This window comes from Mustela nivalis (assembly GCF_964662115.1).
Source record: "Mustela nivalis genome assembly, chromosome: 19".
NCBI classification, from domain to species: domain Eukaryota; kingdom Metazoa; phylum Chordata; class Mammalia; order Carnivora; family Mustelidae; genus Mustela; species Mustela nivalis.
Window position 1 is genome coordinate 20,301,633 of NC_139038.1, and position 15,023 is coordinate 20,316,655.

At 51.5% G+C, this 15,023-nt stretch overlaps 1 long non-coding RNA gene and 1 pseudogene across 2 annotated transcripts; one reads left to right on the plus strand and one right to left on the minus strand.

The window, feature by feature from the left end:
* Positions 1 to 4,258: 4,258 nt before the first annotated feature.
* On the minus strand, positions 4,259 to 8,257 carry LOC309854264 (thyroid receptor-interacting protein 11 pseudogene; annotated as a pseudogene). Its single transcript has one exon. The product of its transcript is annotated as a thyroid receptor-interacting protein 11 pseudogene (transcript).
* Positions 8,258 to 13,495: 5,238 nt separating this feature from the next.
* On the plus strand, positions 13,496 to 15,023 carry LOC309854976. The gene is made up of 3 exons (XR_014306515.1): positions 13,496 to 13,534; positions 14,247 to 14,380; positions 14,808 to 15,023. It is a non-coding gene; the product is annotated as an uncharacterized lncRNA (long non-coding RNA).

The following is a 15,023-nucleotide window of genomic DNA, read 5'->3' on the forward strand; positions in this document are numbered from 1 at the left end:
CGCAGGGAAATGTAAGAATGGCACACTGAGGGGATCCGGTCCCACCTTGACTTCCGCCAGGAGGCGTGCGACCATACAACCCTCGCCGCGACATTAGCCCCAAGGCTGATGATGCTGATTTGAGACTCTCTGGAAGAAAAAACCGAGAACGAGGAGCAGGGCAAAAGACACCCCCCCACCCCACCCCCAGTATATCCAGGAAGACACAAACCCGAGCAAAGGAGGAGTGGGAGAGAGAAAACTGAATACAGGAGGTAGGGGGACCCCCCCCCCCGGGGCCCCCACGAACTAATTCATCGTAGGTTCAGAATTTGACCCGGTTGTAGATCCAACATTTACAAGGGCACCCGGGTGGCTCACATGGTTAATCACCTGACCTCAGTTCAGGTCTTGATCCCGGGATCCTGGAATAGAGCCCCATGTCAAGCTCCCTGCTGGGCAAGGAGTCAGTCTGCTTCTCCCTCTGCCTCTCCCTGCTGCTCCCCCGGGGTCCTGCTCTGTCCCACTTGCTTGCTCGCTCTCTCGCTCTCTCGCTCTCTTAAATGAATACATCAAATCTCTAACCAATAAAAAGTAAAAAGGAAATCATAAATTCACTAAAATAATTTAATTGGCAAAATTCCAAGGAGGCCGATTGCCTCCTGTGCCTCTACAGCGTAGGTTCTGAATGAAGTGTACTGTTGCCAAGATGCACCGGTTGGCTAACCTTCACGGACTTAATGCACGTTCTGTTTATAGCGAGTATAAGAACCATAGATTCTGCCTTCTGTCTTTCCTGCTTTGACATCTCGGGCCTTGCTGACTTTGGAGGGACTTTCCCTGGCAGGCTTACTTAATTCCTAGAGATGGTCCGCAGCTTGCCTACAGGCAGAGCTTTCACGTGTAAAGCAACCAATTTGGAGCCTTTACCCCCAACCACCTCTTGTAAGAAACTCTCACTCTGGGCCACTATCCCCTGCCCTGATCACCCCAGGGGCAGGGACAGACGACTCCAGACAGACACCACTGTGTCCCGGAACCCACTGACATGACACCGACTAGGCAGTCTTAAATGTGCTTAGCCGGATTCACCTGCCCCTTGCCATGGAAACCACAGTAAAGGGTCTTGCCCGTGTCGTCTGTCCCTTCACTCCCTCTTTCTCCTGACCGCCCCTGGTGCTTCCCTGGGTGGCCCTCCATGGCTCTCAGGACCTCCTCTCTCCTGGGATCAGGGAGTCGATGAACGCTTCTTGCGTTGTGAGAGTTCCTTGTGTATCTGCTTGTCTTACCGTCCCTGATAAAATAAACCCCTGTACCCTGAAAACACCGGAGACACCTGGGGGGCTCAGTGGGTTGAGCTTTTGGCTCAGGTCAGGCTCTCAGGGTCATGGGCTAGGGTCCCATGTCGGGCTGTGTGCTCAGGGTGGAGTCCGCTTGGGATTTTCTCCGCCTCTGCCTTTCTGTCCCTGCCACCACCCCGGGCCCCGGCTCCTTTGCTAGCTTTTGCTCTTGCTTTCTCTTTGAGGTTAAGTCGTTGAAAAAGCCATGAGGGAGCCCCACAGATTTAACGAGGGTGAATATTTTGCTCTAATACATTTGGCCAGTATGTTCTGTTCAGTGCCTCTCGATCGCATGTGCCTTGACCTTGAAGGAGACAGGATTTACCTTGTTACGCGCGGGGCACCCAAACCGCTCTGCTCTAAAACAGGCAAACTTTGTGGGCAGGATCTTAGCGCATTCGTCTTTCTCCGGGAATACAGATGGGACATCACATCCAGGAGATCCTACTGTGAGGATATTTGTTGGGCACACTCGTTAAGGACCTGCAGGGGTGGCTCTGTCTGTCAGTCAAGGGTCTGCCTTGGGCCCAGATCCTGATCTCAGGGTCCTGGCAACAAGCCTTGCATCAGGCTCCCTGGTCAGCAGGAAGCCTGCTTCTCCCTCTCCCTCTGCCCCTACCAGCCCTTTGTCCTCTCTGTCTGTGTGTCTTTCTCTCTCTCGTGATCTGTCAAGTCCCTAAGTAAAATCCTTACAAAGAAAAAAGGACATACAAGTCCACCATCTTTCCGTACTTTTTGGGTACTGGAGGCAACATATTCCTTGTTTATCGGTTTTACAGAAACCCATTTCAGCTGTTCCTTGTTAACGAGCCCACGCAGAGGGGGGAGGGTCTCCCCTCAACAGAAGGCTCTCGGATCTGTGCAAGCAAAATTGACCTGTTGGGGGTGACTGGGTGGCTCAGTTGGTGAAGCGTCTGCCTTTGTCTCAGGTCCTGATCTCGGGATCCTGAGATGGAGCCTGGCAGGGGGTTCCCTGCTCGGCGGGGAGCCCGCTTCTCCCTCTCCCTTTCACCCCCTTTTCCAGCCAGGGCGCTCTCTCAACTACAAAAACAAAAAGCTTGAGGAAAAAACCAGCTGTTCGTGCCCAGGTCAAAAGGCTGTAGCAGCCTCCTCTCCTGCTTCCTGGAGTCCCTGGACTCTCTGTCCATGCTATCTGTCAATCGTCCATGGGCTCCCAATGCAAGAAACGGCCCTCCTCGGCCCTGGTGAGAGACCATGAGAGCAGCAGTTGCTGGCCATGCACTGGGCTCTCCTGGAAACAGCATCTCTCACAGACTCTGAGCCTTCCTCTCCAGCTGTCCATTCTTCTCTGGGTCATGGGACCGGACCCCCCCCCCCGCCCACCACCACCACCACCACCACCAGCTGAATATAGTTCCCAAGGCCTTCCCGCTCCAGGCTGAAGCCCAAGTCTGCATATCCTACCTGCAGGTGGAGGTGGGGGCTTCTGTCCACAGTGCATTGCCAGATTCCATGGTGCCGGAGGACGTCCGCTCTTCCTTCTACCCCTTGGCCACCCAGCGATTCCCTTGGGATCAACTGCGTGAACATCAATGGAAGTTACTACATTTTGGATTTGATGACCACGTCTCCCTCCTGGTCACATGACAGCTTCACATCCTAGAGAAGCACCTGTCCTACGCCTTAAGAGTCTCAGCAGGAAATGGATGTCCATATATCAGAGTCCGTTCTGATGGAAAGCCTGAGGTGAAGGTTCAATAGGAAGTGTTGTCTTGGCATCCGGTAACTTTGGAGGGCCTCGGATGGCCTCACCCCAAGTTCCCTTCCCACTCTGCTCCCCCAGATCGGATCCCCTGGCCAACAAGCCCTCCTTAGCACGGGGACCAGGCACAGTTTCTTCCCAAGTAAGCTCCAGTTCCCTGACAGCCTGCGCCATGATCCAGCAAATGAAGATTTGAAGGGGCTTCTGAAGAAATGAACAAGGGAGTCGACCATGGACCTTCCAGTTACAAACCGCTTAAAGGATGATCAAGAGGAGCTACTTCTAGAACTTAGGGCAGAACCGTAAGCCGCTGGGTTTTCCATTTAAGAATAAGATGGAATTCATTCCCATTTCAAAAATGGTCTCTAAGGCAGAGTGATTTGGCGGGGTTGGGGGTGGGAAGCAAGTCAGAGAATAAGTAGTATACTCCTAAGCAGGCCAACCTACATAAGGCCCGAGAGAAATCAGGTTAGCCATAGCGTGCTTTTGCAGACAACAGAAAAGGAAATGATTTTTAAAAATTAGAAGATAAAAAATTAAGAGAAATGAGACTTACCTGGGAAAAGCAAACTTTTTTTTTTTTTTTTTTTTTTTTTAAACGTCCTCTTCATCGTGTACTTTTGTGCTAGTCACCTGGTTTCCCATACAAGGATTGTGTGGTCGTGTATCTGATACATTTGGAACACTGAAACAAGTTGATGTGTTCTCTGCATAAGGTATCCGTAGACGCTTGGCCCTTGTGTAAACCTTCCAGCATTACAGACCACAGCTTCCAAGGCCATCAGTGTCGACTGTCCTACGAACGTCACCACTGCTGTGGCATCTGGGTGGCTCAGTCTGTTAACTGTCTTTGGCTCATGTCATGATCCGGGGGTCCTAGGATCCGGTCACAGGTCAGGATCCCTGCTCCGGGGAGAGCCTGCTTCTGTCTCTCCCTCTGGTGCTCCCCCTGTACGTGTGCCCTCAATTTCTGTCGAAACGATAAATAAGATCTTAACACATAAAAAGGAAGTCACCGGTGTTTTCACTTTGGCGAATACTTCTGCAGTCATTGAGAGACCCCTTTTTTGTTAAGTCATAAAAGAAAGCTGTTTCTTCAGCTGAAAGCAAAACCGTGAAACATTTGGCATTTTGAAAAAGAACATTAGGAGATAAGGTAGACACGCAGAGTGACTTGGGATGTTCAAAGCGTGGTGTCACTCTGGCTCACAATCGTCTATTTCTTTGAGAGGTCTTTGGCCGCCTTTCCAACCTTCTGGGCAGGTGATAGTATATGCGGCGTGTACACGGGTAAAGCGTCAGTGACAGCATTTAGAAGAAGGTGCTCCGATCCATCCATTTGCGGTCCAGGTGGATTAATAAGAGACACAGCTGTGGTGCGGGGCTTGACGTCCTTTTTTCCGGGTGTGGATGCCAGGGTAGCGTTCCGTCGTGATGGGCCTTGTTTCTTAGGCGGCTTTCCCCTTCCTCCTGAATCTGGGGGCTTCACGACACGAGCAGAGGGTTTTGGCGGTGGAAAAGCTGAATGAGATTCCGCTTCTAGAAACTGGACAAAAAGGTCTGAAAAGGAACGCTGGGCCACAGCTTGGTGATTTGGTTTCGCAGGGGTGTTGGGGGCGCTTCTGGATCCAGGCCCCCCAGTCCCCCCGCTGGGCACACCCGCGGGCTCCCGGCTGCGCAGCTGCCGCAGCTGGTCTTCTCGGATCCCCAGCGTGCTTGCCATCAAGCTCAACGCTTCCTGCCGCTCCGCATCCGCTGCCTGGAGAGCTCCCACGAAGAGTCTCCTTAGGAGGGCTTTGTCCGCCATTCCTTCGGACTGACTGACTAAGGTCATCAGTCTCCTCTGTGTGTCCTCCAGGATTTCCTGCTGGACCTCGTTCTGTTTCTTGAACTCTTGGAGTCGGTCCTCCTTCTCCTCCAAGTCGGCATTGGTTTGATGCAAACGTCCCTGTAAGGACTTCAGGTTTCCTTCTAGGGCGTCTGCCTTTTCCATCCATTCGGCCAGTTCCAGCTTCAGGCTCGCTAGGGTCTGATCACAGCGCCTTCCCTCTTCCTGGGAGGCGGCAAGCCGGAGCACAGCTTCCTCCTTCTGCTGGGTGACCACGTGCAGCTGCTCCCGCAGCGACGCTACCTGCAGCCTGGCTCCGTGGCTGGCCTTTTGCATGGCAGCGGAAGACCAAACGAGTTTTCCCTGCAAGACCGTCACTTCCTCTCTCAGCTGAGCCACTCGGTCCTCCGAGGCCAAAGCTTCCCGGCGACGAGAATCTTGGGCTTCTGCAGCGAGCTGCCGCCCTCTCTCCAGCTCCTGGGTGAGGCGCAGCTCTCTCTCTCGTAGCTGGTGAACCTCCTTCTGGAGGGCGCGGGCTTCCGTTTCTTTCTGTGTCAGTGCCAACACGACGTCATCTCTCTCCCGCTGACACGCAGCTGCCTTTTCCTGCGTGGAGCGAACGGCGGCGGCGAGCCGGTTCAGTTCCCCGGTCTCGCCCTCCTCTTTCTCTCGCAGCAGTTGCTCCAAGGCCAGGGCCTTCTCTCTCATCGCAGCATGCTGGGATGCCTCCTCTCTCTGCGTCACTGACAGCAGCCGATTGGTCTCTTGCAACGCCCGATTCTCCATGTCCTGTTCTCTAGATCGTTCCACGATCTTGGCGTTTTCCTCTCTCAGGCGACACACGTCCACTTCGAAGTCTGCCACCCTCTCCTTCAGATTGGTGACCGCCTGCCTCAGCAGCTCGTTCTCACTCAGCTGGCCACAGAGCTTCTCCTGTAAGGAAAGCAGCTCCTCACTTTTCGCTTGGGTTCGGAGCTCCTGAGCCCGAAGGCAGTTTCGCAGAAGGGCCGGTTTCTCCGTCGGCCGTTCCGTGTGGGAATCGGCACCGCTGTGTTCCCGTGCTTTGCCTTCTCCTTCCCCCGTGGCGGCCCCCGAAGCAATCCATCTCTGCTGATCTTCCCGGAGGGTTCGGATCCTTGTCTCTTTTCCTCGCCCTGGTTTTCGGAGCTCTTCTACCTCCTCTCCGATCACCTGAGAGGCCTCACTCACGGGGTCAGATTTCACGGCCTTCCGGGAGTCGCTGGAGGTCTGGAGGAAAATCACACCAAGGTTCCCTAAAAGGAGGTCCTTGGCATTGCAGAGCTCCCCGATGCGGAGCTGCAGTTGGGCCAGTTCCTTCTCTAGCTCGTGGAAGTTTATTTCATGTCCCTGGTAAGTTGGGATCTGGTCCAGAGAGGCTGCCTGCGGTTTCAGAACGTTCTCGCTGTTGGGGCACGCCCACGCCTGCAGTTGTCGCAGATGTGTCTGAAGCTGGGGGGACTCCCGCTTCAGATTTTGGACGGTGGTCAGCACCTGCTCTTTCCACTCCTCCAGGATCTTCACTCGCTGTGTTAACGTGTCCCGTTCCTGGAGAAGCTGCTGGAACTGATGGATTCGACCTCCTCGAACCCCATGACCAGGGCTGGGTGTTTGCAGGATCCTCAGGAAGGTCTGGCATAGCTGACTCAACGCAGCCACCTCCAGGTCTTTTTCTCGAATCACGTGTGACAAGTCCCGAATCCTTTCTGTACACACCTCCTGGCCGCTGCTTTCCACTCTGGTGGACAGTTTTTGGTTTTCCTCTTGCGCCCTCTGGAGGTCCGCTTCCTTGGCAGCAAGTCGATGGGTCATTTCGTGATAGTCCCTTTCCAGATGGCTCTTCTCCCTCATCTTCTCGTTCAGGATGGCCAAGATCTGTTGGCTTTTCAAAGCACACTCTTGCAACTGCTGCTGAAGCTGTTCCACGTGCCTGTTCTGGCTGTGAGAAGCCTCCGAGATTCTGCTGGAAAGACCCTGAATCTCCACATCCTTTTGCTGGATGATCCGAGTGAGTTTCCCGATCTCCTCTCTGGAGAGCCGATCCACTTGCGCGGTCAGCCGGACGTTCTCTTCAGTGAGAAGCTTCGCCTCCGGGTCCTGTTCTTGGATCCCTTGGACTAACCTTTGAATTTCAGCTTGAGATGGATCACGCTCTTCACTTGCGTTCTCCCTGGGGAGAGGCTGGCTTGCTCGCACCTCCTCGTCCTCACAGGGTTCTCTCGGAATGTGCGGGCTTTTGCCGGGCAACTGGGCTCTCAGCTCTTCCAGCGTGACTTGCAGATTCCGAATCATCTCGTCTTTGGCTGCGAGGAGCTGAGCGCGTTCGGTGTTCATCTCCTCCTGCCGGTGTTGAAGACGGTCCACCTTCTCCTTCTGCTCCTGTAAGGACTGAAGCAGTGCTCTCTTCCCCTGCTGCTGGTTGTGAATGATCTTCTGTTGTTCTTGTATCTCCTCCTCGAGATCATCTTTTAACCTGTTGAGCTGAAAGACCTCACACTCGAGTTCTTCAATCTCCTCTAGGACTTTCGGGTCAACCAGAGGGACAGCGCGACTCTGTTGTGTGAGGCGCTCCGGGTCTTGGTCCACGGGAGGGTGTTGGTCGGTCGTGGATGGGAGACGCACGTCTTTGTCCTCCACGGATGCGGGTAAGACGTCATGGCTTCTGAAGGTTTCGGTCGACTGGCCGAGTTCCTCCTGAAGCTCTGGCCTCTCTCGGAGTTCCTTGATGTACTCCTCTTGCTCCCTGAGGCATTCTGTCAGTTGGTTCTGCTCCTCCAAAGCAAAGGACAGCAGTTCCTTCGTTTCCTGGTGCTCGGCGTCCATCTGCTCGATCCTCTCTTGGAGGTGTAGTATCTCCAGGTCTTTCTCCTGACCGAGTTTAACGGAATGGCCATTGTCTGCGGGTGACCATTCTCTGAGGCTTTGTTCCGTCTTGTGTTGGAAAAGCTTCTTTTCGGCCCGACACAGTTTGGCCACTAACCGTCCTTTCTCTATCTTTAAAGCCCTCACGGCGATGTTGTTCTTTAGGGAATCCTCGTTGTTGCGCAGAACGGATTCCTCCAGCTGATGGGTTGCGTCTTGGAGCTGACGAACCAACTTCTCCTTTTCTGCTCGGAGGTCGGAAGCAAGGTTGTTCAGACTGTCGTTGAGCCGCTGCATTTGTGTAAGCTGCTGCTTCAGCCTTCTGAGATCCATTTCCCTCTCCTCCAGAAGGTCACGGTTCACGTTCCCGGCAGCATCTCGGTTTTGCAGGTCTTGCACCTGTCGCTGGTAGTCCATCAGTTGTTTGCGGTGCCGGTCAGTGAGGTCGGCCAGCTTCTGCCGGTGGGTGTTTTGCAACACGGCCACTTCCAGCTGATGTTTGTCCATTTCCCGCATCTGCTTCTGCTGTAGGTCCCTGATGTGGCTCTTCAGTTTCCACACTGTTTCTGGGTCGATGGTATTTGGTCCCTGGGTGGAACACGGGCACAACATCTTCCAGTGAGTCACTTCAGCCTCCAGCGTTTCTGCCTCAGGGAGGCGTCTATTGATCTGTGTCTGGGATGAGATGACATCAGCCACATCCATGGCGTCCCCAGGGAAGGTCCCTTTCCCCAGCACATGTCTGTGAATATCAGAGATGTCCCTGGTCAAAGAGGTGTGGCTGCTGTCCACGGCCCCTAGGGTATGGCCTAGGCCACAGCCCAGCCCACCAGCCCAGGAGAACATCTGGCGGTCATACAACTGCCCTGGTCCGCGGTGAGAAAGCGTCCAGTCCAGCCGGACTACCCCGCCAAGTGTCACAGAACCCCTGCGTGCGCCAGGCTAAGAATCAAAAGCCAACCGCCATTGTTTCCAAGCAGCACCTCGCGCGCGCGCTCCCGCGCCCCCCCACCTCGCGCGCGCTCCCGCGCCCCGCAAGCCGCCTCCGCAGCCGCGGCCGGTCAGGTAGTTCCGAACAGCCAAGACCCTGGGGCCCCTCATCGCGGCAGCTCCCCACACCAGGCTTGGGCCCTTGCCCTCCTTCCCCTGCTTGGCTGGCTGTCCTGGGGCGGCCCCTCGTGCATGCTCCTGCCTGACTGCACCCAGGTGCCTGCCGCCAGAAAATACACCTGGCCCTGGACGTCCCCCTAAGTGGGGTCGCAGTACACAAAGTGCGGCGGCATGAGCTTTCCACGCAGTAGCATCTCTTTCATTGAGGTGGAAAGTGCAGTCAGACGCATCCGTCCAGCGAGGAGAGGGGACCCGTGGTGCATTTCAGGGATGTCTACACCAGCGCAGACGACGGGCCTCACGGAGCCTTTGGGTATTGCCAGCCTCCAGAGACTCCAGAGGGTCCTGCCCCTCCTTGCCCCGTCAGCCCTGCAGGAACAGCTCCGCCCGCACCTTGGTTTGGCGGTTCCCGGGCCGGGCCGCCGCCTGCGCCGTGCCTCTGTGGCCTCCCGAGGCTGTGCGCCTAGACCAGGCGTGGGGTTGCGCCGGACGGTGGAGGTGCCCGGTGCCCGGTGGGCGGGTCCTCCGCTCTGCACAGAGTGGCCCAGGTGTGGGGCGGCAGAGGCCTGAGTCAGCCGGGCCTGGCGCTAGTGCACCGGTTTAGGAATCGCTTCTGCAGCTGCCCCGCCGGAGCCCCGCTGCCCCCTGCCGTCGCCATGGTGAAGCCGCAGCTGGCCAACCAGAGCCTGGCCGGGGAACGCGCCCGTTCCCTCCCGCCGCTGCGACTGCGCCGGCTGGGGCCTGGGCTCCCAACAGGAGGGCTGGGCTGGCGGCTCTCTCGGTGGCGGCGTGCTCCCGTCCCCTGCCGCCACCACACAGCAGGCACAGGGGGTCCTGGCCCGGGACTGGGCCACGGCACACACTGGAGCCCGGGTCCGGACCGGTGCCGGAGTCTCAGAGCAGCCCTTTGGTGAGTCGGCCCTCGGAGACCCCCCACCCCCACCCTGCGCGAGTCCTTGCCGCCCTTGGGGCCCTGGCCCCGGCCCCGCCCCTCATCGCCCTGGGGCACTGCCCCTGAGCCTTCCCCTGCCTTCCCCTATCTAGGGAACTTAACATAGAATAGAAATCTTGTATATATTTATGCTGGTGTCCTATAGATTGGTGCATGCATACATATTAGCCTTTCTGACCATTGTGCAATGGTCTCTCTTTGTGGTTTGGCTTTGTATTTCCCTGACGCCCAGTGATCCGGAGCATTTTTTCATGTGTCTGTTGGCCATTTGAATGTCGTCTTTGCAGAAACGTCTGTCCGTGTCTTCTGCCTATTTCTTGATCAGATGATTCTTTGGGTGTTGAGTTTGGGAAGCTCTCTCTAGATTGTGGATACTGTCCCTTTATCTGACGCGTCTTTTGCAAGTACCTTCTTCCATCCTGCCAGTTGTCTCTTGGTTTTGTCGACTGTTCCCTATGCTGTGCAAAAATCTTTCTATCTGGATGAAGTCCCGGTAGTTCATTTTTTTGCCTTTAGTTAACCCTTGGCTTTGGAGACGTGTCTGACAAGACGTTGCTGCAGCTGAGGTCACGGAACTTGCTGCCTGTGTTCTCTACAATTTTGATGGATTCCTGTCTCAGGTGTAGGTCTTTCGTCCACTTTGAGTCCATTTTTGTGTATGGTGTAAGGCAATAGTGTAGTTTCATTCTTCTGCGTGCCGCTGTCCAATATTCCCAGTACCATTTGTTGAAGAGACTGTCTTTTTTCCATTGGATATTCTCTCCTGCTTGGTCAAAGGTTAGTTGACCATAGAGTTGAGGGTGTATTTCCAGATTCTCTATTCTGTTTCATTGATCCATTTGTCTGTTTTTGTGCCAGTACTCTCTGAATGATTACAGCTTTGCAGTAGAGCTTAAGATTGGGATTGGGATGCCACCAGCTTTGGTGTTCTTTTTCAACACTCCTTTGGCTGTCTGGGGTCTTTTCTGGTTCCAGACAAGTTTGGGGATTATTTGTTCTATCTCTGTGAAAAAAAAAAAAAAGTTGCTGGTATTTTGATAGGGATTGGGTTGACTATTGGTAGACTGCTCTAGGTAGCATAGACATTTTAACAATATGTGTTCTTCCAGTCCATGAGCGTGGAACATTTCTGCATTTCTTCGTGTCTTCCTCAGTTTCTTTCCTATAAGTGTTCTGCCGTTTTTGGAGTACAGATCCTTTACCTCTTTGGTTAGGTTTATTCCTAGGTATCTTGTGGTTTTGGGTGCAATTGCAAATGGGATCGACTCCTTAGTTTCTCTTTTTTCTGTCTCCTTGTTAGTGTATAGAAATGCAACTGATTTCTGGGCATTGATTTTATATCCTGCTACTTTGCTGAATTCCTGTATGAGTTCTAGCAATTCTGGGGTGGAGTCTTTTTTGGGTTTTCCACATAGAGTATCATGTCCTCTTTGCCCTTTCTTTCTTTCTTTCTTTCTTTCTTTCTTTCTTACTTTTTTAAAGATTTTATTTGTTTATTTGATAGAGAAATCACAAGTAGGCAGAGCATCAGACGGAGGGAGAGGGAGAAGCAGGTTCCCTGCTGAGCAGAGAGCATCATCAGGACTCGATCCCAGGACCCTGAGTTGAAGGCAGACACGTAGCCAACTGAGCCTTGCCGGCACCCCTGCCTTTTATTCTTTCTGTTGTCTGTTGTCTGATTGCTGAGGCTAGGACTTGTAGTGCTATGTTGAACAGCAGTGGTGATACTGAACATCCCTGTTGTGTTCCTGACCTTAGGGGAAAAGGGAAAGGCTCTCTTTTTCCCCATTGAGAATGGTATTCACTGTGGGCGTTTCATAGATGGCTTTTATGATATTGAGGTCCATTCCCATATTCTCCCTACACTGTGAAATTTTGATCAAGAAAGGATGCCGTAGTTTGTCCTATGCTTTTTCTGCCTCTGTTGAGAGGATCATATGGTTCTTGTCCTTTCCTTCGTCTGTGTAGTCTATCCCTATTGATTGATTTGCAGACATCGAACCACCCTTGCATCCCAGGAATTAAATTCCACTGGTCGTGGTGAAGAATCGTCTTCATGTACCGTTGGATCCTATTAGCTAGTATTTTCGGGAGAATTTTTGCATCCACGTTCATCAGGGACATTGCTCTGTAATTCTCCTTTTTGGTGAGGTCTCTGTCTGGTTTGGGGATCAAGGTAATGCTGGCCTCATAGAAAGAGTTTGGAAGGGCTCCTTCCATTTCTGGTGTTTGAAACAGCTTCGGAAGATTGGGTATTAATTCTCGTGTAGCTGGTTGGTAGAATTTCCCCTGGGAAGACTTCTGGCCCTGGACTTTGGTTTGTTGGGAGATTTTTGATTACTGCTTCAGTTTCTTGGCTGGTTATGGGTCTGTTTAGGTTTTCTATTTCTTCCTGGTTCAGTTTTGGTCGTGTATCTATCTCAGGGATGCATCTGTTTCTTCCGGATTGCCCAATTTGTTGGCATATAGATGCTCGTAATACGTCCTCACGGTTGTTTGTATTTCTTTGGTGCGGTTGTGACGTCTCCTCTTTCATTCATGATTTTGTTTATTTGGGTCCTTGCTCTTTTTGTTTTGATCAATCTGTCCAGGGGATTATCGATCTTCCTAATTCTTTCAAGGAGCGAGCTCCTAGTCATTGATCTGTTCTCCTGTCCTTTTGGTTTTATTATATTGATTTCTGCTCTACTCTTGAGTGTAGGCTTCATTGGCTGTTCTTTCTCCAGTTTCTTTAGGTGTCAGGTTTGGTTGTGTATCTGAGATCTATCTTGTTTCTTGAGAAAGGCTTGTATTACTAGATACTTCCCTCTCTTTGTTGCATCCCCAGAATTTTGCACAGTTATGCTTTCATTTTCGTTGGTTTCCCTGAAGTTTAAAATTCTTCTTTAGCCTCCGTGTATTTGAGTTCTTTCCAACTTTCCTCTTGTGATTGAGTTCCAGTTTCCAATCATGGTGGTCTGAAAATAGGCAGGGAATGATCCCAGTCTTTTGGTACCAGTTGGGACCTGATCTGTGTGCCAGTAGGTGTTCTGTTCTGGAGAATGTTCCACGTGCACTCGAGAAGACTGTGTATTCTGTTGCCTTAGGGTGGAATGCTCTGACTGTATCTGTGAAGTCCATCCGGTGCAGTGTGTCATCCAGAGCCCTTGTTTCCTTGTTGATCTTCTGCTTAGACAGTCAGTCCTTGGCAGTGAGGGCGTGTTAAGGTCCCTGGCGATTATTGTATTATCACCAGTGTGTTTCTTTAATTTTGTTATTAACTGGCTTATATAATTGGCTGATCCCATGTGAGGGGCATGAATATTTACGATGGTTAGATCTTCTTGTTGGATAGACCCTTTATGATATAGTGTCCTTCATCATCCATTATTGGTCTTTGGGTTCATCTCTATAGGTCTGATACAGGGATTGCTATCCTAGCTTTCTTTGGAGGTCCGTTAGCATGGTAAATGGTTTTCCACCCCCTCACTTTGAATCTGGAGGTGTCTTTGAGTCTAAGATGAGTCTCTTGCAGACAGAGATTATCGATGGTCTTGCTTTTTTTTAACATTTTATTTATTTATTTGACAGAGATCACAAGTAGGCAGAGAGGCAGGCAGAGAGAGAGAGAGGAGGAAGCAGGCTCCCTAGCAAGCAGAGAGCCTTGATACGGGGCTTGAGCCCAGGACCCTGGGATCACGACCTGAGCCGAAGGCAGAGGCTTAACCCGCTGAGCCACCCAGGTACCGCATAAATGATGGTTCTCAAAAAAAACAATTTTTTTTTTTTTTTTAAAGCAGAGGAACCTTTTTCATCCCCTACAGTTTCCTAGCTGCAATGCTAAACCAAAAATGTTCCCTTTTAAAGAAATTTTTTAATGTTTACTTGTCACCAAATGCCTTGGAATTGTCTCCGTAGAACCTTGGCGTTCCCTGGAGCATTGTTTGAAAACCGTTATCTTAAATTAGTCCTTTATCACATTTAGCTGCTGCTCTTTGAATTCCCTCTATGTTTCCTCTTTCCTCGCTCATGCTGCTGTTTTCTTCATACTACTCTTTACCTCTGAATGTTAAGGATGCTTTTGGGTGGCTGCAGTTCAGTTCTGATCAGTGATGTCATTTAATGGAAATTCCTACTTGAGCATTTGGCCGGAAATTTGAGATATGAATAGGATAGTCTCAAAATGGTCATTAAACTTCAAATCCTGAAAGAACATTTCTTCTTACGCCTTCTATGGGCTAAGCCCGTGGTTCTCCAACTTTCACATGCCTACGAATCACCTGGAATTATTTTTGAAATGCGGCTTTCCAGATTGCATCTGTGGGGATCTGATTGAGTAAATCTGTTAGAGGAACTGGAAAGTCTGTACTTTTAAAAACAGCCTAGGTGATCTTTGTGTAAAGCGTCCACATAAACACTGGGAAACACGACACTGAGCATTCTTGTTGTCCTCAGGGAGCGGAACACTCTGCTCAGACTGCAGACAGCAATACCCAGTCCTGAGGCTGAACTTGCGGCTACCTTGGATATCTGGTAACGTCTGCTGAGCATTTTCCCCCAGCCCTTTGACTTTCGTCTGTAGGAGAAGTGTAAGTGAATTGGCAAAAAAGGGGGCCCTCAGCACTAGCAGAGGGAACAGAGCGGGCTTGTCTGATACTGAAGCCCACAGTGTGTGTACCCTTCAGCCATCCTGCCGCTGTGATAATACTGTGATCACAATAAATAAATGTGGACGTTAACCTTTAATCATCAAAGAACGTTAGAAAATACCAGCAAAAAAGTAAAGCGAGCAGTCTGGTTTAGAAAGATTTAAGTGAAAAATGTTAAAACCATTATGGTTTTGAAAGAAGTAACCCACATCCAAAACACTGCGGCCCTTGCCAGAACTGGTTACGTGAAATCGTAATTCATCTCTTTCGCTTGTACCGGGAAGGTCCCAGGCTTTTGTCTATTTGGGAAATTGGGCCCTGTGTTCCCTGGTAAAATGACATCCAGTAAAATTTCGTTCTATTTCAGGTTTCCGCTTTTAACGCCAGTTACTCAGATTCTGGACCCTTTGGGATTTACACCAACTCGCAGGCTGCCGCAGCTGGAGACGTAAGTTGCAAACTCACCAATTCTCCCAAGAGTTTTTCCTCCATTAACATGTTCTTAGTAAAAAAAAGAGAGAGAGTGTTTGAAAGCCATGACTGATCAGAGCTCTGTATAGTGTAATATCATTACCATGTGTCT